Here is a 26,093-nt window from a genome sequence, read left to right on the forward strand (position 1 = left end):
AAGCCGCTCATTTGAAATTGTAGAATGCAGAGTTTCATGGTGATGATGAGTGACAATGATTCATCTTCGTCTCGTGTTATAAAACACAAAAAAGAACAACAGTAACAGAGGCAATCTCGTTTATATAACGATTTAAGAAAATACATATTTCCAACACAGCAGTAATCAGTGTAAGTGCGTTGAATTATTTACCAACCAACTGCAGCCTTATAATTTAGAAATTATGCGACGACACTAAGCTAGCAGACGATCTTGCTGTTCACGTATCTCGCTGCCGAAGCACGTGTGAGCCACGGAGTAATACATTTCGCTTTGTTTGCGTCTACTTTGTTCTAAGGCTGGAAAGACTTTACTTGCTATCGCCCTCCAGCTGATACAAAGGAAAAACCAGTTTCGCCGCTCCGAAACAACGGATTCGTTTGCACAGGGAGGGGAAGTGCGCCAAAATACATGTTTTTAATGAGGAGGTTTACTACTTGCCTACTACTAAAGTGCAGTGCTGCATGGGTGGAGATACCTTTCTTGCTTTCAGGAAGTTGTAACATGTAAACAGTAAATAGAAAGATCGGGTTGCAAGTTTTTTTTAAATGACAGATACAAGATTCATGTAAAATGGAAACGTGGTCTAAGTTATAGTCCAATGATTGATGGACTTGCCTTAAGGCACCTTGTCACGCTACAAGAACTTGTAAATGTCATAAAAAATAAAATTAAAAAAAATTGCAACCCGATCTTTCTATTTACTGTTTTTATGTGAAATTTCTTGTGTGTGTGTAAAATTTTTCAACAAACCAAAAAGGATAATTTGAATCTGGTCAAATCTGTGCCAAATCATGAATACAATTTAAGTTGATTTGCGTTTAATATATAAAACTTGTACACACGAAATCAAATATTAAGCCATCCGACATGGCTGCTAGCTGATGAAAAAATAAACTTTACACATGAAAAGATATTTTTAAAAATCATTAACATACATATATCATAGTGAAGGATTTTTCTTCTCTGCAGAATTTTAATATCTTATATGTATAATAGTTTTTTTTTTTTAATTGGAACTGAAAGATGGAATTGCTTACTGTGATATTTTTCTGATGTCAACAATCGTCTACCATAACAAAAATAACAGACTTTTACTGCTCATATATTCTGGACACCCTGTAACGTGTAAAGTGCTGTCACGTGACTGGGATATATATCCAGGATGTTAATGACTGTCATGTAAAAAAATTGGGAGGTGATATTGAACATGTGTCCTAAACTGCAGTTTCCGAGCGAGAGGCTGCCCAAAAGGAGGGGAAATCAAATATGCTTAAAATCTCTCAAGTAAAGGTGAGTCGAAATAATTGTGGGGTAATAGAACATCACTAGGAAGTGGAAATTCGTTGTCGGTAATATTGCAATTGATTAAATGGTGGAAGAGGTTAATGATATGCGTGGTTGCTTAACTACAGGGAGGAGCTGACTATACAGGTAGTAATTTTTGGGCTACATTACAATTTCAAAGGTTGTTAGTAGGTATTTGTGGTGAATGCCCACCATAAATCGGGGGTAAGACATCTCTAAAACAAAAGAGCTCTGAAGTGGCGTTTCTTCCATTTTCGTCAGTCTTTCGCTTGGAAATTATAAGGTTTAGATTTTTCTTTTTTTTTCTTTTTTTTTTTTTTTTTTAGTTTGGTGTGCATAACTATGTCTCAAATTTATGACAGGCCATTCACTAACACCCTGTATATCGAGAGAAACTGTAGATGATGGGTGGTATTAGCTATACTTATTACATTAAATGACAAGATGAGGATGATTCATTAAGATCTTCGTGATCTTGAAGAACATTACACTCCGTTGAAAACTGGGCTTCGTTCGCGAGCCATTTTAAATGCATAATGGCATTGGACGTCAAGTGATTAAGTTATCACTTAAACGCCTTGCTCACTTTTTCGCCTCTCAGATTTTCTTCCGAGAGAACAAATGACATGTTGTTCGGCCTCTTTTATTTATTTTCTTTTGCTACCACCACTAGCAATGTGTATGCATCACTTCTCTTCTGTCCTTTCCAATTACCTTACAAACGCGTGCGCACATATATACAACAAACAGCACACTCCTCCTTTCATCTGCTACGGGTAGCAAGTAATTTTCTTAACTAGACCAACAGATTATACGTTTTGTATCTATATTTGTAAACACTACCAGGCCAACAAGGAAAAAGACATTTCAGTTTTATATATATATATATATATATATATATATATATATATATATATATATATATATATATATATATATATATATATATATATATATATAATGAAGGCTTCAATTTCAACACAACTATTGCTTTACCAGTTATTTCCAACCGAGTGCTCTGTAACGTAAACTTCTGCTTCGCTTATCGGTAAACTACACGGAAAGGGAAAGGATCATGTAGGTTACTAGTGTTGCCCTCATGTTGTAAATTTTGCAGATCTAGTCTCGTCTCGATTCTTGAAAAATTCATTCTTGTCTCTCTAAATCCATGCTCTGTTTTTTCTTAAATATATCTACAAGTTAACAGAAACCTTAAGCGTCATGAAAGATTCACGAAGGCTGTAATATAACAACATTTAAACTTTATTTATTATTGAAGTATATTTTATAATGACTATCGTATCTTTAAACATTGGTAAATACGAGGGGCAGTCAATAAGTTCCCGGACTTCTATTGCAGCTCTTTATTACAACAATATAAGTACACATTTCCTTAATTGCCTTCAAAGTTGGTACCTTCGGAACAACACACACACAGTTATTCCACCGCTTCTGTGATTGGTGGAAACACTGACGAAAGGCCTCTTTTGGTATTTTCCGAAGTTCAACCGTCGCCATAGTGTTTATGTCTTCTACATTCACGGAACGGCAAAGGCCCATGTTTAGCTTTGGGAAGAGCCAAACATCCAGCACCATAACTTAGATTTTTTTCTGGGGGGCAAGCATTAATACGCGTATTTCGGCCCCCTAGAATTTTTTTTCCTAATTCTTGGGCCCGTCTTTCCATCTTTCTCTTACTCCTTATGGGACCCCGAAGCCTGTGGGCCCTTTCGCACGGCAAGGTCTGCGGGGCCGCTAGTTACGCCCATGGAACTGTTCGATACATGGCAAATTAATTAAGGGAACAATATTGACAAATCTCAGTCATTTCCTAATTTATATTGAAATGGGCCCACGATTCATTTTTGTTTTATTTACCTTTTGTGTGCTGTTTTGTTTATGTAATGTAGTGAGCCTGTTTGATGCTTCATTTATGATTTCGTGTTCGTATTGTGTATGGAGTAAGAAAATGTTGTCTTAAAATGGGCCCCCTCGAACAGAGCGATGCTTCCCTAGGAGGAGCAGTTGCCCCCTGCCTCCCACAAGTTATGGTCCTGCAAACATCCAATAGTGCTAAACTGTTTTTAAGACAACCAAACTTTCTCAATCAGATTTCCCTCAATTTGCACATGAACTTGATGTCTGCACGTTGCTCGATATGTGAAATTGCGCCGACTGATCACTACAAACATCCGTTCAGCTACATTACTCGTACACTGACTGTTATGACCTGTTCACACTACTCCATTTCATAATTAGGCAACATAAGGACTGCACTGTACAAGATTCATTGTGATTGCATCATAAATGCCAAAACTACAGGATAATTCTGAGAACTTCTGGACTTCCCTCGTACTTTTCATGTATTTATACAACCAATTTACATATATATATAGGGGCGGATCCAGGATTGTCTCAGAGGGGTGCACCAATAACTACCGAAATAACCAATCATTAGATTCCCGGCGGGAGCTCATGTGGTTCGGATTCCACGTTAATCATTAGGTCCTGTTTCATATAGTCTCGCTGCTGAAAGGGACGTTAAACTGAAAATCAACTTAACTCAAAATAACCAATCACACTGAAACTCTTCACAGTGACATGTGACAACGTTCTTTACCCCTGGCAACGCTGATGCATAGAACGGAGGAAAGTATTTTAAAGAAGATAGCAAGTGATTGCAGGAAAAAATGTTCTGCTCTCCTCCTGGCTTCTGTTTTCTTCCCTACTTTGACAAATGCTATATTGTTTCGCTTGGTGAACCCTTTTCCTTCAACTTTTTAAAAATCGTATTAAACTATTCCTTTTGCAAATCTCTGCTTTCTTTTAAGAGTCTTCATGCCGGCGAAATTAAAATACCGCTAATTTTACAGTAATTATGTGATATCTTCAAATAGATAAAAGATAATTTTAATATGAAACAAGAGCGCCCTAGACAATATTATTTTGCGTGAGGTACCGTTATCATAAGTCACCTAGCGGCTTTCTGTTTTCAGCTGTTTGGAAACGCGAAAATAAATGCCGATTTTCAAAATGGCTCGAAATCAAAAGCAGATAAGTGAGTCGTGATAATGGTTTCTCATGTAAAATAATATTGTCTAGGGCGCTCTTGTTCCACATTTCGATTATCTTTTATCTATTTGAAGATATCACATCGTTACTGTAAAATTAGCGGTATTTTAATTTCGCCGGGATGAAAACTCTTAAGCTCCAAACGGAAACATGATGGCAGAAAGTGTTGATATTCTCACTGCTAGCTTCTCATTTTAGATAGTATATATTTATAACGAAGGGGGGGGGGGTGCACGTGCACCTTTGCACTCCCTTATACCCGGCCATATATATATATATATATATATATATATATATATATATATATATATATATATATGAATCATGTAAGACTAAAACAGTATTTGAGCTTTAAGACTTGGATGAACTAATACTGCACAAGAGACTCATGAAATTTCTCGTGTCGTCTCAATTTTGATATTTGTCATTTTTTCTTGTTTCGTGAGCAATATTTCAGGAAACCTGACGTTGACAAAAGACAATGGCGACAGCACAAAGAATACACTGCCAATATTTCCTTATTTAATTTTCCTACTTAATGACCCTTCCCTTCCTTTCTTCATTGTGTTTTTCTGCTTTCTTCAGATCATAAAATCACGCTTCTACATCGTACATCGGCCAGTCGGACTCGGAAATGATTTTCTTTCTTATAGTGTTTCTTACAGAAATATTGTGTTAAATGATGTTTCCATGCGCAAATTCTCTGAAGATTACCACCAGTTTGAAACAAAATATTATAAGCATACGAATATGGACACGAAGAATTATTTTTCAAATCTGTTATCTAGATACGGTGGGATTCGCAAACATAGATATTTAGATAGAACATGCACTAGTTCCTATATTTTCTCGAATTACTTCACCTCAGTTTCAGAGTTTGCAATCCATTGCAAATCAACTCGCATCTTCAGTTCTGAAAGTGACATTTTCGACCCAAGTTTCTACATTTATTTCTTTCCAATATTCGATTGTGTTACTTTTGTGCAAGCTACATAAATATAGCTGCCTAGTACTTGCTAAGTAGGTTCCTATGATCGAATTCAATTTGACAATACGTAAATCGCTATATTTCATATAATAAATTATCCAAGTGCACTCATGTCAAAATGATTGTCGCATATCTATAACTGTCTTCTTGTAAGAATATAATTTGATAATGATTTTGCAAGGTACTTTTAATACTGATAGTATGTGTATAATCGGGAAATGTATATTTGTGGTAAATTTTATAGGAAAAGAATTATAAATATGAAAATTAGAATGAGTAAAACAAAATGTTGCTAAATGGACAAGGAAGTTTTATTGTTTTTATTTACTGCTCTTTTGACATGAAATTTGACACATCCATGTCTTTGCCGATTATACACATACTAACATTATAAGAAATACCGAGCGAATTCGTTATCAATATATATTTCTACAACAGCATATTTATAGACATGCGACAATAATTTTGGACATGAGTATACATACGACGCTCAATCTGTACCGAAAAGAAAAACTGGAGTTTCAAAATTCGAATGATCCCTTATTGAAATATTCGAACGAAATAATTACTTCATAAGCTACATTATATATATATATATATATATATATATATATATATATATATATATATATATATATATATATTAATTAGAAATATTGTTTAAATCATGAATATTCTAATAATGCAACGAAAATCCTTTGATTTCATTTGATTTTATTTTGAACGTACGGTAATCGCTTAGCCAATAAGGAGCTCGCACTATCATTCGAATATATTATTTTCAACATTACTAATCACACCATCAAACGAAGACACTTTTATGCTCAGGTGAGCACAATCATGGACTACAGTGAAATTTAACGCGCTGTTAGTTTGCTACCAGGAAAGTTACCTATGTTAAAATGAAAACCAAATGAAATCTTTCAGTTTAACGTCCCATGATCATAGGCGCCGACTACGTGGGTGATCCGGGGCTCCAGTACCTACACAAATAATATTGTGGGTACGGGGCACCCCACAAGATTTTTAGTTTGATTGAAACAAAATAAAATAAACATTTCTCACTTGCCATTATCAAGAAATAAGCAATTAAAACATTGAGATGGAAGTTAAAATTTCTAACCTCTATAACACAATTGCTTGTTTCAAATGTTGCGCAAAGGCAACCAAGCAACACACTACCCTTTTCTTTGCCTCTCTCTGGCCTAGTGAAAGGCAGTCCTCACAATAATAATAATTTTAAAAATGGAACTATATTGCGAATAGAATCGAACACAGCCTTTATGACACTGTTAGATTTATAAAAGATTTTAACTAAAAGAAATCAATCAAAAAAATTTCGACACTCCTTGAAAACATATAACACGTCCCATCATTGATATGCACCCACACAAATTTTGGAAAGTCGGCGCCGTTACCCATGATTATTCCCTTTAGGCTAAATGAGACGGATGATTAAGGCAAGTGAATGATGATGGAAGTATCAATGGAATGATAATGAAGGAGGAAACGAGAGTAAACCCATAAAACCCACGGACACAGTGCTGTTCACTACATACTTATGTTGAAGACTGAATGATTAATAGGGACGTCTCAACAGCAAGGAATGCAAACGAAGAGTATCCTCGAGGAAAACAATAGCTCTTCCAGTACCGTAAAATGAGGGAACATTGGCAAGTTTTTTGAGGTTTTTCAAGATTTTTCAGAAAGTATTGAAGATTCATTTAAAAAAAAAAAGACTCAACATGACATTTGAACCTTCCTCTTGTAATATCTGTAACATCTTTTTCAAAGTTCGAATTTGTACCTGGATTTTTTTTTTATATGCCAATTTTAAATCCGTATACAGGTAACTTTGGCAAGTCATTTATAAGGCTTGTTTTTAGAAAATGTGTACTCAATACAGGCTACATTGGCACCTAAAAACATATTTAATAATATTTTAATATATTTTTAGTTTATTAAAACCACTAATTGTATAATTTATGTATAGGAAAACAGACATCCCTAGATTACAAAAAATGAAGAAAATTACACAAATAGTGTGTTGAATTATTATAACAGAATTTGAAGTGCTCAATTAGGGATACCGGTATTGCACACTGGACATTGATGATAAAGATGTGTAGCAGTGGCGCCCGAAAAAAAAATTTCTAGGGGGCATCTCCATGGTTGCTGTATGACGTCTGGTACTTCTGGTATTTAATATACATGGTTTGCTATATTACGTACAGTGAGTTCATAAAGTATTCGTATACCTCGAAATTTTGTAAATATTGCGCCAATGCAGCGCTAATTCGCATGGAACCCATGAAGAAGATAACGCTTTTGCTGTAGTATGGCACAGGTCATTTCTTCAATGCAAAAAATCAACAACAAAAATAAAACTTCTGGTAGAAAAAATAACAAAACAAAAATAAATCAGTTTTAAGATCACGAACAAGTATTCGTACAGTCATAGCTTTTTCCGGAGATCATCACTCTCACAGCCCGTTTACACTATTGTAATATTTGGTGTGGTAACCGTTCGCCTTGATAACTGCTTGCAGCCTCTTGGGAACATTTTTAACACACTTAGCAGTCACTGAGGAGGGAATTTTATCACACCACTGCCAAAGCATTTTTCAGGTCAGACGCATTACCCTTTTTCTAATCTGCTTCTCAAGATAACTCCACAAATGTTCAATTGGGTTCATGTCAGGAGATTGGGAAAGGGGGGTGTATGTAGTTGTTTAGGGCAATTGTACAGAAGCCACAGCTTAGTAATTTGAGCTGTGTGCTTGGGTCATTGTTCTGTTGAAATACATAATTTTTGCCTAGTTCTAGTTTTACAGCACTAGCATCCGAATTTTGTTTCAATATGTCTATATACATTTTGTGGTCCATGATTCCATCAATGAAGTGTAGGTTTCTAACCCCAGCGGCATTCATGCACCCCCACACAAGCACACTACCACCACCATACTTCACTGTTGGCAACAGATTGCGAGGTTCAAGTTCTGCATTTCTTTCTCACCACACTTTCTGGCTACCGTCTGATCCAAAACTGTTAAATTTACTTTCATCCGAGAAGATAATGTGCTCCCACTGCTCTGGGGTGTCTACCAAGTATTCCCTCGCGAAAGCGAGGCGTTTCTTCCGGTTCTTCTCGTTTTCACCCAAAACTTCCTACGGGGAATCCGTCCATTGTGCCCCGCGGCCCGTAGCTGTTTGCGGACTGTTTCGTTGCGCACCTTGGTACCGAATCGCTCCAGCTCTGCAGCAACTTTAGGATCACTAGTTTTTTTTTTTTTTTTTTTTTTTTTTTTTATCGCGCGGACTATGACACGCTTGTCTTCCTCGCTGAGAGGTGGGGGTCGTCCAGTCCTCCTATTGCGCACAGATTTTGTCACACAGAAACGGTCTATTACAGTTTGCACCGTTAACCGTGGCCTATCGACTAGCTCCGATATCTCCCGCAGCGATTTGCACTTGTTGTGCAGGCATAGAATGAGCCTCCTCTGCTCCAGTCACGTTTCCTTTCCTTTGCGGCCCATGTTGACAGGGTTGACTGTAGTACTCGCTCAGCAGTTCAGTGAGTGCACCAAGACCGTTGTGGCCTAAGTGACAAGATATCTATCGTCACTCACACCTACCCTTTCCTTCCCCGCGTAGCCAACGAACTGAGATTCGTCCCAAAACAAGAGCGCTTCCAATGAAATTCTGGGTGTACGAATACTTGTTTGGGACCTTAAAATTGTTTATTGTCGTTTTATATTTTTTGTAGCAAATGTTATACTTTTGTTGTGGATTTTTTTTATGGAATAAACTGCCTGGGCAATACTGCAGCAACAGTGTTATTTTCTGCAGGCATTCCATATGAAATAGCGTTTCACTGGCGCGATTTTTTAAAATTACGAGGTATACGAATACTTTATGGACTCACTGTATACATTTTTGTGAGGCAGGGGGACCGAGGCCCCTTCCTCCCTTCGGGCGCCCATGGTCTGTAGTGTTCTCATTACAACTGTCCCACATCAAATTTAAACAGTTCACAAAGTGAACCCAATCCGGGCTTGAATAATTACTCCAGAGACATGAACAAGCGTGACATTGGTCTTCATTTGAGGAGCTGTTCGCAACAGCTTCAATGTACTATATTTGTCTATTTTTTGGTCAATGTTGAAGTAATTGTTGAAAACCAGATTAAAGAAAAAAAAAAAGAGCTAAAAAGAGAGAAAATTTTGTTGTAGAACAGCGTTGTCAAATTTACCTCGTTACATGCCAACCTGGGTGCTAATGTTCCTCCATCATAGGTATTCTGCCCTTATTGGCAGGTCATTTGCCGCAGCTGAGAAGCTTCCATGCTCCACGGTCCTTCGCTAACCTCTTCGTCCTCACGTATGATCTTTCTGTTTTTATATCACCGATTAACTGTAGTCTCCTTCGTTCCCTCCCTCTCCTTTCCGTCACCATACCCTCTACGACGTCCTCATGATACAGTTTCTTCTTAGGCAATGTCCCAACCAGTTTTTCTTTCTCTTTTCAATAATATCTAGGTGTTATTTTCTCCCTCGCCATTTCTAACACCCTCTCATTCATTTTCCGCTCGATCAAACTAATTCTTTCCATTCTTCTCCACACCCACATTTCGAAGGCTTCTAGTCTTTTTTCGTCATTTTTTACGTAATGTCCATGTTTCCGCCCCATACAGTACAACACTACACGAAGCATCTTAGGAGTCTTTTTCTCAACTCTTTACTCAAGGACCCACAAAACAGTTTTTTCTTATTCCTAAAGGCTTCTTTCGCAATTTGTATCCTTGCTTTTATTTCACGTTGGCATTTCATGTCATTACTAAGAATACTACCCAGATATCGTAAACTATTTACTTGTTCTATTTTCTCCCCTCCCAATTTTATATTTGACACAGACCGCTTCGTTCCAATCACCATGGCTTTCGTTTTTCTAACATTTATTTTCATCCCATATTCTTCAAAGCCCTTCCTCAGGTTTTCTAACATCTTATTGATTTTCTTTTCAGATTCTGCAACGAGCGCCATATTGTCTGCAAATCTCATGCATCTAATCATTTTATCTCCTACTGAAGTGCCATCTTCATCATGTAGGCTCTTTTTCACTATCTTTTCTAGGTAGATATTAAATAGTGTCGGCGAAAGACAGCATCCTTGTCGAACTCCCCTTCCAACTGCACTCTCCTCCGCCAGTTCTTCTCCTATCCTAACACTTACTTGTTGGTTCATATATAAGTTTCTTATGAGTCTTCGATCTTTCCATTCCAACCCAATCCTCTTCAGAGCTCCCAACAACAATTCCCGATTCACACGGTCAGAAGCCTTTTCTAGATCAATAAATACAACATACACCTTTTTCCCTTTCTCTATAAATCTTTCACCGATCGCCCTTAATAATCTAATAGAATCTCTTGTGCCTTCACCTTTCCTGAACCCGAATTGCTCCTCTTCAACTTCTTCATTTGTTCTTTCATATAACCTTCTGTTCAGTATTCAAAGCAAAATTTTAGCTGCATGAGATATGAGACTAATAGTTCTATAGTTCTCACATCTCTTTGGGTTCGATTTCTTAGCCACCGGTATCACGATCGTCTTCAGGAGGTCTTTTCAGGCCACTCTCCTGTTTCATATATTTCATTGCATAATCGGAACAATTCTTTCTTTCCTTTGTCTCCCATATTTTTAATGAATTCGATTGGTATATTATCTATCCCGGTTGCCTTTCCATTTGTAATCTCCGATATAGCATTTTCAAATCCATCCCGAAGAATACTAACTTACTTCATTTTCTAATTCAATATTTAGGCTATACGATCTATCCCTACTCTCATATGTCTTCAACATATTCTTTTCATCTTCCTATGATCTCATTTATCTCGCTTACTACCTTCCCATTCTTATTTGCTACTGCAATTGTAATACCTCTTTGTTTCCTCCGAAATTGTATAATTTCACCTCTTTGTACATTTCCTCATATTTTCCAACTTATTCTAATTCTTCTATGTCCTTGCATTTTCTTGTGTAAAACTTCCCTCGCTGTCTGTTTCCCTTCGTAATTCATTATTTAACTTTCTGTACATATTTCTGCCCTCTTCTGTATCAACCTGTTTCCACGTCATTCCCTCCTTTTTAGCAACATCTGCTCTGTAACCTATGGTTTCTTAGCTGTTTTCTGTTCGCGGTAACCTACTGCTTCTTCTGCAGCCTGCTGTAAGCAACGTTTAATATGTTCCCACCGTGCGTTACTACCTGCGCCTATCCTTTCCTCGTTTGAATATTTTCCTTCGAATTTTTCAAAGAAAAGATTTCTTACTTCCTCGTTTTTCAATTTTTCAGTATTCAACACTTTGTTGCCTATTTTTCTTCTGACTACATTTTTCAGCTGAATATCTATCTCGGCCAGCACAAGATCGTGATCAGAGAAAATATCAGCCCTGAGAAGGGTCTTCGCGTTCTTTAAGCTATTCCTATATCTGTCTTGAAACAAAACACAGTCTATCTTATATCTTCTGCTGACTGAACCAAGTGTTCCCAATTAGTAGTGAATTCTCTCTACAGAAATTTACCAGTCCATCTCCTCTTTCATTTGTTTTGTCTAAACCATATTTGCTTACGACACTACCTTCCTGTTTTTCTCCCACAACTGCACTGAAATCTCTCATTACAATTACGCATGCACCTCTCTTCTTCCTGTCTACAGTTTCTTTTATTTTCTCATAATTTTCCTCTACTTCTTCAGCTGCGTGCGAAGTCGTCGCTGCATATGTTTGCATTCATCACCACTAGATCCTTCGCTTTCCCATTAAGTCTTAACATCATAACTCTATCATCAATAAATTCTACTTTCGCTACCTTCTCCTTTAAGCTCTTTCCAAGAATTATTCCTACGCCATTATGACCGCCCTTTTCATTACCTGAGTAAAACATTCTATATCCTTCGCTGTTCAATACCCCATTACCTTCCCATCTAACTTAACAAATTCTTACCAAATCTAGATTATTTTGTTTCATTTCTTCTTTAAGATTTTCTAATTTTTCTCCCTTTAACATAGTACGTACGTTCCATGTTCCTATTCTAAACCTTTTGTTTTTGTCTGTCTTCCCCCTATTACTACTTTATCGCCCAATAGTCCTTCCCAAGCAATCCTCCTCCCGGAGATCGGAATGGGGGGGGGATATTTTACCTAAGCAACTATATTTTGATCTGCGAAAGACCATCATCCACATGTTCTCTTTTTGCTGCCAGAAAACTAGGGAAAATAGAGTGGTGGTTTCCCGCTGCCTTCCACCTCGCAGTATCCCAGCCTAAGTTACTCTGACCACGCCCGGAACAATGTCCAAGTTGCCGTATCAATTACTGATTTCCGCCAACTTGGCTACTGGAGAACTGCTGCCTTCTCCCAGAACCCTCTTCGTCTGACTACTCCATTTAGACTAATTTGGCAGGGACGGACCTTCTGGTAGTGAACTACCACCAACATAGCTGTCTTCGTAAAGGTTGTGTTTATCGGGGAGGTTACGGTAGTCAAACAAAAATTATAATGATTAGTACCTCAATTTGAAGTTAATTTCACACGACGTAGTGCTTTAGCAGTTGAAATTCTGCTATGTAAAATCAACAGAAAATTACTATTATTTTCCTGGTTAGCAACAAACTGTTCCGAAGTTAGAACACCTCTTCCATTTGGAAATTCGGAAATGAATGTACTGAAAAAGACCACTTCAGAGCGATAAACGGTAAGGCAAATGAAAATTTAAAAATCGAGACAGAAACATGGAATATAAGTAGGCGTTACAGAAATTAAATATCTAAAATCTGAAATAAGGATGTCAAATACTTTAGTGACAATATATACAATTAGATGGAAGTAAGAAGAGGAAACTATAAGATGCTCAAATTACGTAATTAAAATCTTTGAACGAAAAAAATAATCGTAACTGGAACAACAGCTTGATAATAAATAAATAAACACAAATATTTAAATATGACTTTCGAATCGCTTAACCTACCGTTCACCCATTATTAGGGCATCTCAGAATGTAATAACGAATTAGAAAAAAAAAAAAAAAAGACACGAGAAAAAACTTCGGGAGTTAGAATTAGATAAGAAAATTTTAACCGCGTTTCTCATTCGCAAGGTCGGCATGAACATTCTCATTCCTAAGTATGATAGAAGTATCGAAATTACATGATTGTTGATTGATGTATTTGTCAATTTTTTAATGTCCCATTCTTTAAACTTAAACCATAATTGTTATGTCTCAATTAGTTAAACATTAATTCCTTGGTGTTACAGCACGTCAAGGGCTTTGGATGGAATGATGGGTTGGGTGGTCAGATAACATCGGCTCATGTCGAAGTTACATGCGGCTTCCTAGAGGAGCTCCGCTTCCTCTTAATCCATGTAATTCAATTTCCTTACGATGATGGATCAAGAACAAAAATCCTATGACCAGAAGACAAACAGAACCCGGCGGGCTCGTTCAATTCCAAAACCCGCCAAGTGGCTTTGTAGTGGGCAAATACTGTGTGTTGGGGGGTTCTCTCGAGGTTCTCCCGTTCCCTCCCACTTTTATCATTCCACCATCATCATTCGTCGTCCTTAGCCTTGGAGCACAATCATAAGACGTTAATTAAAAAAAAAAAAAGACCACACGCGTTAACCATTCTACCACACTGTGCACTTTAAAGTATTACAGAAGAAAATAAAAATAAAATACGTTAGTATAACGAACACAATTATGGTTATGATAAGTAGGTCTTTATGTTCCCCAATCGTCGATTTCACGATACGCCACTGTAATAGAAAGAATTGGTCAAGTACATCGATAATTAATTTGTTATTACTTTCTCTTAGAAGTCTGCAGATACGCAATTTATATTGCGTTGCCCTTTCGTTTTTAAACAATGTTTCTAGCTCTTAGCTGCGGACAACATAAATCCAAAATAAATAAATAAATAAATAAATACAGAAGTAATAATTCTGCTTAAAATGTTATACCGAACCAGAAGTGTCATAATTGCCTATCTCACATTTACTAGCTAACAAAATTACAAAGCATATCATGTGTAAACAACCCTTTCCGCTTTCCAAGTTGACAGAATTTCATCAGCCCTGAGAGCTAAATTTAAGCTAGCGGCTTGCTCAATAGAGGAGAAACGGGTGGAAAAAAAATTGCGTGTAATTGAGGTCGGGGTTCGCGTACTGCTGCTGGTCTGATGTCTATGGAAACGAGAACGAAAAGAAGAAAAGAAAACAGGGATAGGGGGAAGGAGATATTAACCAAAGGCTCTATGTGAAACGTTCGTTAAACAGGTTCGCTTCAGTTCACATTTTAGCCAATTAGCAGTTCATTAATTGGTATTGCAAAACTAGGAATCTTAGAAGACGCGTAATTGGATATTCCTTATACAAGGGAATAGCATAGATTTTAGGGTATCATGATACTCTTCCACAACGTAAACAACTATGTTATTTTTTCTTTTCTTTTGCAGTAGCTTTGAAGTTGTGTAATAACGAAACTTTCGTCAAACCTTTGATGCTTAAAATAACTTTAAAAAAAAAAAAACTAAAGTAACAGAGGAGAAAATACTTCTCTATCAGTAGCCAGCATCCCCTATGTTTTCACACCCTTCTCTCGTTGAGAACCACCATTTTATATGTTTTGAGGACAATTATATTTAGCGGCGAAATTGAGCTGGGCGCGATCATCAATACCCAAAGCAATAGGCAAAATTCCAATTACGAAATGCTCAGCAGTGTGCATGCAACAGGCAAAAATTCGATTTTCTAACGCTCAGAAACGCGCATACAATACGCAAAATTCGATTACCTAACGCTCAGTACTGCGCACGCAATGGACAAAAACCGCTCACTTACGATGGACAAAAACCGCTTACTTACGGTAAGTTCTTCGGAGGAATTACTGACATCTGCACGCAAGACGAGACAGATCTTTTCGAAAAGAACCACTTATCGAGACGAAAAAGTATTTTTACTGCATCTTTTCGAGAGACGAGACAGCTCAAAATCTAGTTTCATGGGTAACAGTTAGTTCGGAGTCCAAACGTAACTGTTCACGAAATTTGTTAAAGACCGATTTCATGATACGCTGTGGTACATAAATAAGCTTCCCACTTTCTGAGCTACCGATGGAACGGAACATAAGAATGATTAATTTGCTCACTTCGTCGAATATCATGTTTTTAATACTTTTTAACTCTGCATTAAAATCTGGTTATGAGAATACTATTCACTTTATCCAAAATCAAAAATAAAAGCAGAAACGATACATTACGGTTCAAAATTGGTTTTGGACTTTACCATAGTATCAAATGAGATTACTTATGTACGAAGTTTACAATTCAGTTACACAGTGGAACGAGCAGTTTGCCGCAAGTAATCGACTCTTGGGACAAACCAACCGAGAGACGAGAAAAATTACAATACGTACATTTCAAGGTTAGATGTATAGGATATATGTTGGTCACTATTCCTCAATGACGCCCTTGATGCTTAAAATCTCGGACTAGTAACTTTTACCTTGGCAACCTCTAACTCAGTATAAAAATCTGGGTTTCTAAACCAGCGATATGCGTACCACTGGTGCTACGTGAGCCGCTATTGGCGGCAGTACGACTTATAGTGTTATTAATAATCTATATGCTTTGATGGTACACCAGTAGAAAACAAGTAACACCACTGCTCTAGAAGGAATAACGAGACAGTAAGTACAAAGAGCTTCGCTAGCTCAGCTTAATAACCATATTTTAATTCCACAGTTTCCACAGCTTTTCCTCACAGTTTCAAACAGTGGCCTATGTAAGTGCCTTACTCGCAGGTGAAATCTATTCCGCTTACTTCGTGTAACCAACCAGCTTATGATGAAGAGGTCCGAATGAAGAGCATTTTCGTTCTTTGGCGATACTATAAAAAGAGTACACTGAAAAACGGAAATCTTGACAACTGAAGTGAAGTGATAATTTGAAAATAAACTCTGCTACAGACAATAGAGGGTTGCGTGAAATTTCAATTTCGTCCGAGAGATTTAACCACTGGAGGGTGTATGCTGTCATCTAACGGAGCGATATGTACCTTCTTGTATTTTACTGTACAATTGCTTCAACAGTAGAAAAATGGAATATGCACAGCCATCATTAGTCACTGTTACCCATTAAGATGGTAACGGATTGACTCTATTAACGAACTGGGCAAAGACATTCGTTCTAGTTATCATCTACAAACAACAAATTCTAAAATTAGCTTTCGTTTAAGAGTTAACTAGAGTAACGGACGGAAAAGTCATCGTTACCCGTTAAGATGTTAACGGATTGACTCCATTAACGAACTGGGCAAAGACATTCGTTCTAGTTATCAACTACAAACAACAGAATTCTAAAATTAGCTTTCATTTAAGAGTTAACTCTAGAGTAACGGATGGAAAAGTCATCGTTACCCGTTAAGATGTTAACGGATTGACTCCATTAACGAACTCGACTGAGATAATGGCTCTAGCTAACTAATGCAATAAAACAAATTTCAAAACATCGATTTCGTTCAAGAGTTACCTGTGCAGTAATAGAGAGAAGTTAAGTCACCGTTACCCGTTCAAACGTTGATGGATTGACTCCAATAACGAATTCGGTTAAAATAATTGCTCTAGCTCTAACTATCTATTGCGAAAAGCGGAATTTAAAAATTCGTTTTTGTTCAGAGTTATCGTGTGGAGTAACGTTACTCTTATAAAGGTCATTTGCGTGATCCTAGTAAGTACTAGAAATCTATATATATAAAAGAGAACGTACAAAATCCTTTGTCCGCTCATCACGCTAATACGGCTGAACCAATTTCTTTCATTTTTGGGGGGTTATTAGGATTTGGACCCTAGATGGTTTTTATCATATCACTTTAATTTTTAATTACCAGTGTCTTGAGATAATTGACCATTCAAGTGTCCATAACGTACAAATCCTTTGTTATTAGTTCATCATAGGTAAAAATAAACGTATTTATATGCAACCCGCATGACCGTGTCACTCGGCGGGTTAACATAAATGACAGGCGATATACAGCGGAAAATAGCTTGAATCTTCTGTTTAAAATTTTTTAATTGATTTGCTTATTTTTACAGACACTTTTACAATATGCCAGCACCGGGATGACCGCAGCGAAGCGGGGCGGGTTAACATAAATGACAGGCGATATAATGTTAAGATTTACTGCAATCTTCTATGGTTTTTATCATATCACTTGAAAGCGAAAAAGTAAAAATTATCTAAGTAACAAAGTTTATTGCGTTCCGGGGTGACCGCAGCGAAGCGGGGTGAACGCTGCTAGTACTACATATTATTCATAATTATGATTTCATTAAATAGATATAAAATATTTACGAACGTATGTCAATGAATATTACTTGGATATAAGACACTCTTGCTTCTTTTAGTGTAAACAAGCCAGATCCTTCACAGGTATTTTAGCGTAATGTTGTCACGACTAATTGTTCTGCCTGAAAACTGATTCTAGCCTAGTTACTTTGACCAATCTATTGTGTGGTTAGGGAAAACTAGCATCTAACTTAAGTATTCTTTCACGCTGCTTATAGGAAACTAAAGACACTGACCTCAATGTTACTGATAGTTGAATGTTGAATTTTGTACAATATTCCAAGTACTCTTTTTATTATTACTTGGAAATCATATGTTATAAATCACCCTGTCATGTTATTACGATTACAGAATTATGATTTATTCAACCCAGAGTTGCTGTCTCTGTTGTTTCAGAGCCATTAGTAACAATGCCTCAAACGCACTACTTGTTCTACCCAACTGTGAAACGCCAACTTTCCTTATCCCCACACTAGGTAGGATCACCCAAAGGCAGCAGCGAGAAGGTAGCCGATTTGTATCCTGCGTAGACCAAAAAGTTTAATGGTAAAATGGATCACAAAGGTAAACATAACATTGGAAGTTAAGAATGGAGAGGTTAAAAACAAGGATTAGGAGGTATCACGTATAGTTTTATTATATAGACAATCACTTGTACAGTCCGCAGCAAAAAACCTGCAACATGAGCATGTAAGTTTATTGTGAAACGACGAAGTCTTTTGTTCTAAAATAAATGTGCATGGGAGGACGCCGAGGTTTCTCCTGGCGTGATTCGTGCCACTTAGACGTTATGTTGATTCCCTGCGCTGTTAGGCGTAGTTTCACAATAAACTTCCATGCTCATGTTGCAAGTTTTTTGCTGCGGACTGTACAAGTGATTGTCTATATAATAAAACTATACGTGATACCTCCTAATCCTTGTTTTTAACCTCTCCATATCAATTAATACATGGTACAGCAGTTTGATTTCCCGTAATATCAAAGTATTTACTATCATTTGATAATTTCTGCAGAACGATCAGAACTTACGACTTCCCTTCCCTATATTAAGTTTCGGAGTTACTCAAAACGCTAGCTCCAATATTGACATGTTCACACATAAATGTCAAATACATATCAGAATGCAGATATCCACCAAATCAAATTGCTTATTCATCTCTTTTACGAGGGGAGAAACCATTTTACATATGTAAAAAAAAATCTTTCGGGAAGCAACACACGATGTACGATAGAGAAAAATCACACATATTGCGTTCGTGCTTGCGCTGCATAATAGATAAAAATGACACATCATCACGTAAAAGGTTCTTTTGCGTGCGGGGTCACGCCTTGCCTATTATCCTACAATAGCCATTACTTTCTCAGTCAAAATCGATTACCACTGCAGTAATTTTCATCCCAAGTCAGTTTCCGTAAAAGATTATTTCTAAAAATAAAAAAGCGTAAAAAATGATTTTAAAAAAAGAAATGTATTCATTATGTTCTGACGTGATCAACACTGATAACAGTAATTAACACACCACCATTTGAGAATGTGATGAATTAATTGTAAAATGACCTGACATCTGCAACTTTCGAAATATTTCTCTTTCTTCTAGCTTATGATAAGCATATGAGAAATCAAGTTAAATAAAATCTCTTGTTCAACGCTGCACGACTAGACAGAAGTGAATGTTCCCTGGAAGACACAGCGAAACAAAATATGGAGGGGGAAAAAAAACTGATGAATCCCAAGAAAATTCATAGACATGATGTAGTTGCGAATCCAACAACAAAGTATAAATAGTACCACTGCAGCAACTGTAGTATGGCTTATGAGTATTACAGACAGCAACTCAGTTATTTTTTATGTAGCACTAACACACTATACCCCATCACTGCGCATCTCAGGCAACTTAAGCAGAGCATATACGCTATGGACTACCAGAGAGGTCTTATCTTTACAGGTCGACCGGATGCTATAGCATGCGAAGGGGAACAAACACGTTTATGGTATAACTTGGGCGCAAGTAGAAATAATTGATTTTCGATTTCGTGCGGTCGCCTGCTCAAGTTCGAAAAACTGCATATGTCTATTCACATACACACCCTGGTCGATCTAAACAAATGCAGGTGGATCTTTTCGGCAGACATAATGTATGTAGCCTGCTTTACATATATATGTGAGCGAACAGTGTTTTATTCACAATTTATTTATGGACATTCTGTGTAGCAACATGATTTTATTTTATGTCTAACAGAAATTCTACCATCTAAGTTTATCAGTCTTCCTTTGATATATATATCCGCGTAATGATACCAACTTAATACTCCGACCGAGAGATGGCACCATTAGGTGTAATATCAGTTAATCAGCCGGAAATTCTATGGATAGTTCTCAAGAAATGAAAAGCTTCCAATCTTACTTTGGAAAATATAGGCTACATTAGGCCAATAGGAAGATCTAGGCTCAGATGGAAGGACAATATTAAGATGGACTTCGCAGAAATAGGAACTGGATTTAGCTGGGAGGTGGGTACAAATAATTCTTGTGTCAATAAATGATCATTTTTAGTAAATATTACAATGAACGTGAATTAAACTGAGATTTTCGCGCTATTAAATTCGTTTTAACTTAGTGCATGTTTCCGCTTCACGAAAACAAACAGTAAAACATTTGTTCTTTGATCTGATGTACTTGGCAATGTAAATCCGCTAACCCCACACTTCTGTGATTCACTGCATGTCGGATACACTCAATACGACTTCCTTTTTTGAGCGAAAAGTTCAAGATTGAATGAAACCAAGTACAACATTTATTCGTTGGAAACAAAAAAAAGTTTAAGCACATGACGCAACAGTTATTGAAAGTGTTTAAAAGCTGCAGTTTCAAAAATAATGAAAATCTTTAGTGAACGTGATTCCGGGCCAGTGAAAGAGCATTAATCCTAGATATCCCGAGGCATTTTAGGTTACAAGTTATCCCAAGGGAGAACTGCTCGAACTCACTCAGTAATACTTTTATATAATTAAAGGTAAATAGGTTATTTTAATAAACTTTTCTTAGCCCGTACGCGTACGTATACATATAAGGCGCACGTAAGATCTATTTCGTTTTCTCTACAGGAAGCTATAGTATTCTTTGTTAATTACTATGACCCATAAAAACACTCACTGCCACCATTAGTTCAAAAGTGTTGGCTGGTTGGTTAGTATGGCTAAACAGATACTTTTATTTGGAGACATGGGAGATGAAATTCCCTTTGATATTCTGACCAGATAATAGTCTGATACATAGAATTAAATATCTTTTTATACTCAAATGAAATGGTTCCAGATAATTCCAAGGGAAGCTCCTCGGATCCACTATCCTATATGAACTAGTTTATACCACTTTATAAAAGCCTTTGTCACCCTAAACTTTCTGCTGTATTGATAAGTTCTTTTCGTTTTCAGTGTTAGTTATAAGACGGTATAACACATGACTTCCTAAAAACTTGAGCAACTTGCTTTATGACTAGACTACCTTCAGATTATGTATGACAAAGATTCTAAGAAAAATTCAAATCTTTTTTGATCCAAGCGTTTCAGATATAGGATATCTTTTAAAATGCAATATCTCGTTACTTAAAGTGTTAGGAGTACTTACCACGAACGAAACAACCTTGCAACTGACGAGGTAACGCCTGGAAAATAAATAAAAATCAAATAGTAATTTAAAAAATAATAAAAAAAAAAAAACATTTTAAAATAACAGTAAGATACAGAAATCTCGATTTGGATGTATGATTCGTCAGCAAATATAAATTTGAATGATAAATTAACCCTTTTTATTTATAAGTGGCTTATAAGAACTACGCACACGTAGATATTTCCCATCTAAATGTACTAAAAGTCTTTCACCTGTACTCTAAAACTCTTTCTATGATAGAATTAATTTTCATAATATTTCGTAAGCTTTGCCATTTTGTAAATCATATAATTTAACAGATATGAAAAAGTTTACTTATATTCGTATTCTGAAGCTTCAAACAATTTTAAAATATACCTGCAGTTACGTGAGGAACAGAACAAAACTTGAAACAACATTACACTACGTAAAGTTTAACGGTTTTGTGGTCAGTATCTAGTTTGAATCAGAATTACTCATCTGCTTTAGTTGAAGGAATGTTCAATTTCATTTTGAATTCTAGAAAGGTCGTCCTCACCGGAAGAAAATCTTGAGGCTCACATAAAACTTGGCAATAATCAAACAACTTTAGGGTGGAGACGATGAAGATACATTGTTATTCTTAAGTACTGCTTTGCTATTGCTGTGTACTTGTATAAGAAGAACTTTACTGTTACAACAAAGAACGTACACGTAGAATGGTTTGATTCCAATATGAAATCTCAACACACACATACACACAAAAAAGAAGAAAGAAAGAAACTTAACTGGTTTGTACAGACATAAGCAGATTTAGAAAAATATATCAACCAAGATACGAATGTGTTCGGAGTGAAACCGGAAACATTCAACTCCGAAAATGTTCCAAATAAATAGACGGCATTCCGACGACCTGTTCACAAGTTTGGCTGGTTTAAACTACTGTTTTCAATAAAAAGTTATTTTGAAAACCAAACTTTTAAAAAGGAAATCAAACTTTCCTCAGAAAACTATTTTCTATAGAAATCAAAACTTTTTCTAAAAAGGTATCAAAGATATATGAGTACGCGAATACCCTATATAACAAGTACTTGCTATTCTAGTATAGAACCCTAATGATAATGAAGGTATGTGCCTTGAAGAGCAAGGTTAAGGATTATTTACTTATCTGACAAGCTTTCAGATTCTTGTGAGGACAATTTCCAATGGAATAATTACTCATAAAACCAATAACAACAACAATGAGAAAGGAAGTTGGAGAAAATTGGCACGGGTCTATATACAGGGTTAACCTGAAAGATGTGCATGAACTCCGGGAGGTGATTCGTAACATAAAAAGACAAAATCTGGCCACCGTATTCGAACCCGAGTCCTCTCGTTTGCGAAGCAAGATCAGTAACCATCAATCTACTCCCGATCAGTTTACAACGTTGGGAGAGTATCGCTTTGAGCCTTACTTATAAGTACCATTCCTTCGTTTGTCTATTGAGACTGAAAAAAAAAACCTTGCTCCTGATTGCCTTATTCTGCGACTGAATCTAGGACCCCTCATAAATGAAGCTAGTATAATCGCTATTTCAAGATATATGTTGAGTATCTATCCAATACTGGGAAGTCTTGTTGTCCCTCTCCAAGGTCTTTAAAAATAAATAGTAATGAGACATCCAAATAAAATAATGCATTTTCAATAAATTATTAAAAATCAGTTCCTTAGATTTGAATTTAGACCCTTTCAGTAGAGGCGGACTTACAGGTTAACATGGGATCCGAACAAATTGAAAATTGGATCATATTATAAGAAAATAAAAATTTTACAAATCAAACCGACGGACAACAGCTCTTGAAGTTGACATGAACGTTATTTTCTCTTATGTTTCACTGTCCAAGCGGAACAGAAATTCACCAACTACAGAATGCAATTCCTGATATTTAATTAACACATCTTTAAAATGTATTAATTGATAATTATATCGTACCTAGACGCAAAATATGAAATTCCATATTATAAATCATGCCTCGTAGAACAATAGGAAATAGGAACAAAGACCTTTATGTTTTGATATGTCGAATCGAAATAGTGTGTTTAAAATTATCATATTTCATAATACAACCTCTGGCAATAAAGTTCGGTGAATGAAGTCGCTGTGCTCGACCTGGCAACACTGGCGCAGCGAAACACTGCACACGAGTAGTGACAGGTGCCGCCATTGCGGACCCACCATTGTTTAGTTGTGAATCAACTGTAGTCTGTGTGAGGCGCGTCATACCAAGTGAGTGTTAGTGTGTCCAGTTCCAAACTTATAACAGTAAAATGAACGAACAACGGATCAATTCGAAGTTTTGTTTTAAGCTTCGCAAGACACAGAAAGAAACCCATGATATGCTGGTACAGCTTTATGAAGATCAAGCAGTGTCCTTGAAGTGTATTTACCAGTGGTTCAGCCGTTTTTAAGAAGGGTGGGATAGTGTTTCTGATAATCTCCATAGCGGAAGGCCATCAAGCTCTCGCACAGACGAAAAGATTGAAAAGGTGAAGACATTAATCACGAGCGATCTCCGATTAATTGTGCGAATGATTGCTGAGGAATTAAACAGTAGCCGTGAATCCGCGAGACTTATCCTCACCAACGACTTAGGGAAAAGGAAAACGTGTTGTCGACTCGTGTCACATTACCTGAATGAAGACCAGAAGCACGCACGTGTTCTTGCATCACAGGATTTCACCGCTACGGCGGATGAAAATCCAAATTTCTTGAAGTGTATTGTTGCTGAGGATGAATCCTGGTGTGTGAGGTACGATCCGGAAACAAAATGCCAAAGCATGGAATGGCGTTCTCCTGCATCACCTCATCGGAAAAAGATACAAGCAGAAAAATTACGCATCAAAAGATGCTAATCACCTTTTTTTGACAGTAATGACATAATCCACAAGGAATTTCTACCTGACGAAACAACATTGAATGCTGCTACGTACGGTGAAATTTTGAGACGTTTCATGAAACGTGTACAAAGGGTACGATCCCAGTACTTACGAGGGAACCTATCCAAGTGTAACTCTTGACTTCGAGTCGAGACTATGGCCGTTGGATACTTTGTTCCAAAAGAACGTAACACCAAAAGGGATACATGCTCGATCTCAACCGTTGCGGAGATATAAGCGTGAAAAGTTAGAAATTGAGCTCCATACTATACATTACAAAGTCAGATTCCGGGACAGATTTTTTGGAAACGGTTGGGAAAGGAAACTCAGCGAATATATATCAAATTAGTGTGGGGAGCCCAGCACCTTTTGAACGAAAAATTTGTGTCCCCAAGGCATTCGCAGGATCCCAGGCGGGGTCCAACTCAAAATTTGCAAATTGAGCCAGGGTCAAGTAGCATATTGTATGAAAGCTATTGTTAAATAAAAGAAGATAGAACAAATCTTACCTCTCTACGATAACTGTGCAACCGGGCAACTGGTGAAAATGTCAATACAACCTAGATCAGAAAATTTATGGCCACTCTTCTAAATCCGTTAAGTTGCAACAATAACAAAACAGTAAAACACGTTTAAAAGTGCAAGGTATTGAAGTATAGCAAATTGCTCTTTCACAGAGTCGCACAACATACCTTATCCAAGTATAACTGTGACTTCGAATGATCAATGGACCATAGAATGGCCATTACGATTGGATTTCGTGTCCTAGAAGAGAAAGGATACATTGTCAATCGCAATCGTCGTGGAGGGTGAGAAGTTCAAAAGGCAACGTGTCTGTTTTCATTGAATTTTATGATATTTGTTTTCACTTTGTCTAGCGCAATATGTGTTTTCTTTATTGAAGTAACAGTCTGTAAATATACCAACACGTATATGTGAAGTTGTATATCTATTTTCTTTGGACATAGTTTTGTTTACTTATATTTCATCCACACATTCTTCCAATAAATTGCATATTGCTGCAAATCAATATTGTATTGTCACAGAGTATTTTGTGGCCAATATTCTATGAAACACTACCGTCATGATACGTTCACTATGTTTTGGCTCATCTCCCACCCCACTTGGTTATCGTTTTCTTTCCCGAGTTAACAATTATCAAATTGATTTCCAAATTTATATTTTAACGAAATATTATTCTTGACCATTCCCTATAGCCCTAGAAAAGCATCCTCCGATATATTTTATTTCTGCACCATTATTCAAACCCCACTCCTCTCCAAGTTGCCTCACAGTTTCAAGGTCACTCCTTTTCGTCTTCACCATCATGTTTCTCGTTCAGCAAATTCCCCGATAGAAATTTCACGGTGCAGTCTGCGGCAACGGGGTCCCGATTTGCGAAGCATATACCGTTGCCTTTTGACCTTCTCACCCTTCACTACGGTTGAAATTGACAATGTATCCTTTCTCTTCTAGGACACGAAATCCAATCGTCATGGTCACTCTATGGTCCATTGGTCATTCGAAGTTACACTTATACTTGGATAAGGTCCGTTGTGCGACTCTGTGAAAGAGCAATTTGCTATACTTCAATACCTTGCACTTTTAAACGTGTTTTTCTGTTTTGTTATTGTCGTAACTTAACGGATTTAGAAGAGTGGCCATAAATTTTCTGATCTAGGTTGTATTGACATTTTCACCAGTTGCCCGGTTGCACAGTTATCGTAGAGAGGTAAGAT

The 26,093-nt window shown here is 36.9% G+C and overlaps 1 long non-coding RNA gene across 6 annotated transcripts in view; it reads right to left on the bottom strand.

The window, feature by feature from the left end:
• The window catches only part of LOC145690020 (uncharacterized), a 449,583-nt gene that overhangs the window by 382,698 nt on the left and 40,792 nt on the right, over nucleotides 1-26,093 (bottom strand). For 5 of the 6 annotated variants that reach the window (XR_014132140.1, XR_014132139.1, XR_014132141.1 and 2 more), the window contains one exon: nucleotides 21,435-21,471. The exons of the other annotated variant lie outside the window; for it this stretch is intronic. This is a non-coding gene — a long non-coding RNA (uncharacterized LOC145690020). The remainder of the gene's footprint in view (nucleotides 1-21,434; nucleotides 21,472-26,093) is intronic. 6 annotated transcript variants of the gene reach the window in all.

This window comes from Thermobia domestica, chromosome 7 (assembly GCF_964235325.1).
Source record: "Thermobia domestica chromosome 7, izTheDome1.hap1.1, whole genome shotgun sequence".
In the NCBI taxonomy this organism is placed as follows: domain Eukaryota; kingdom Metazoa; phylum Arthropoda; class Insecta; order Zygentoma; family Lepismatidae; genus Thermobia; species Thermobia domestica.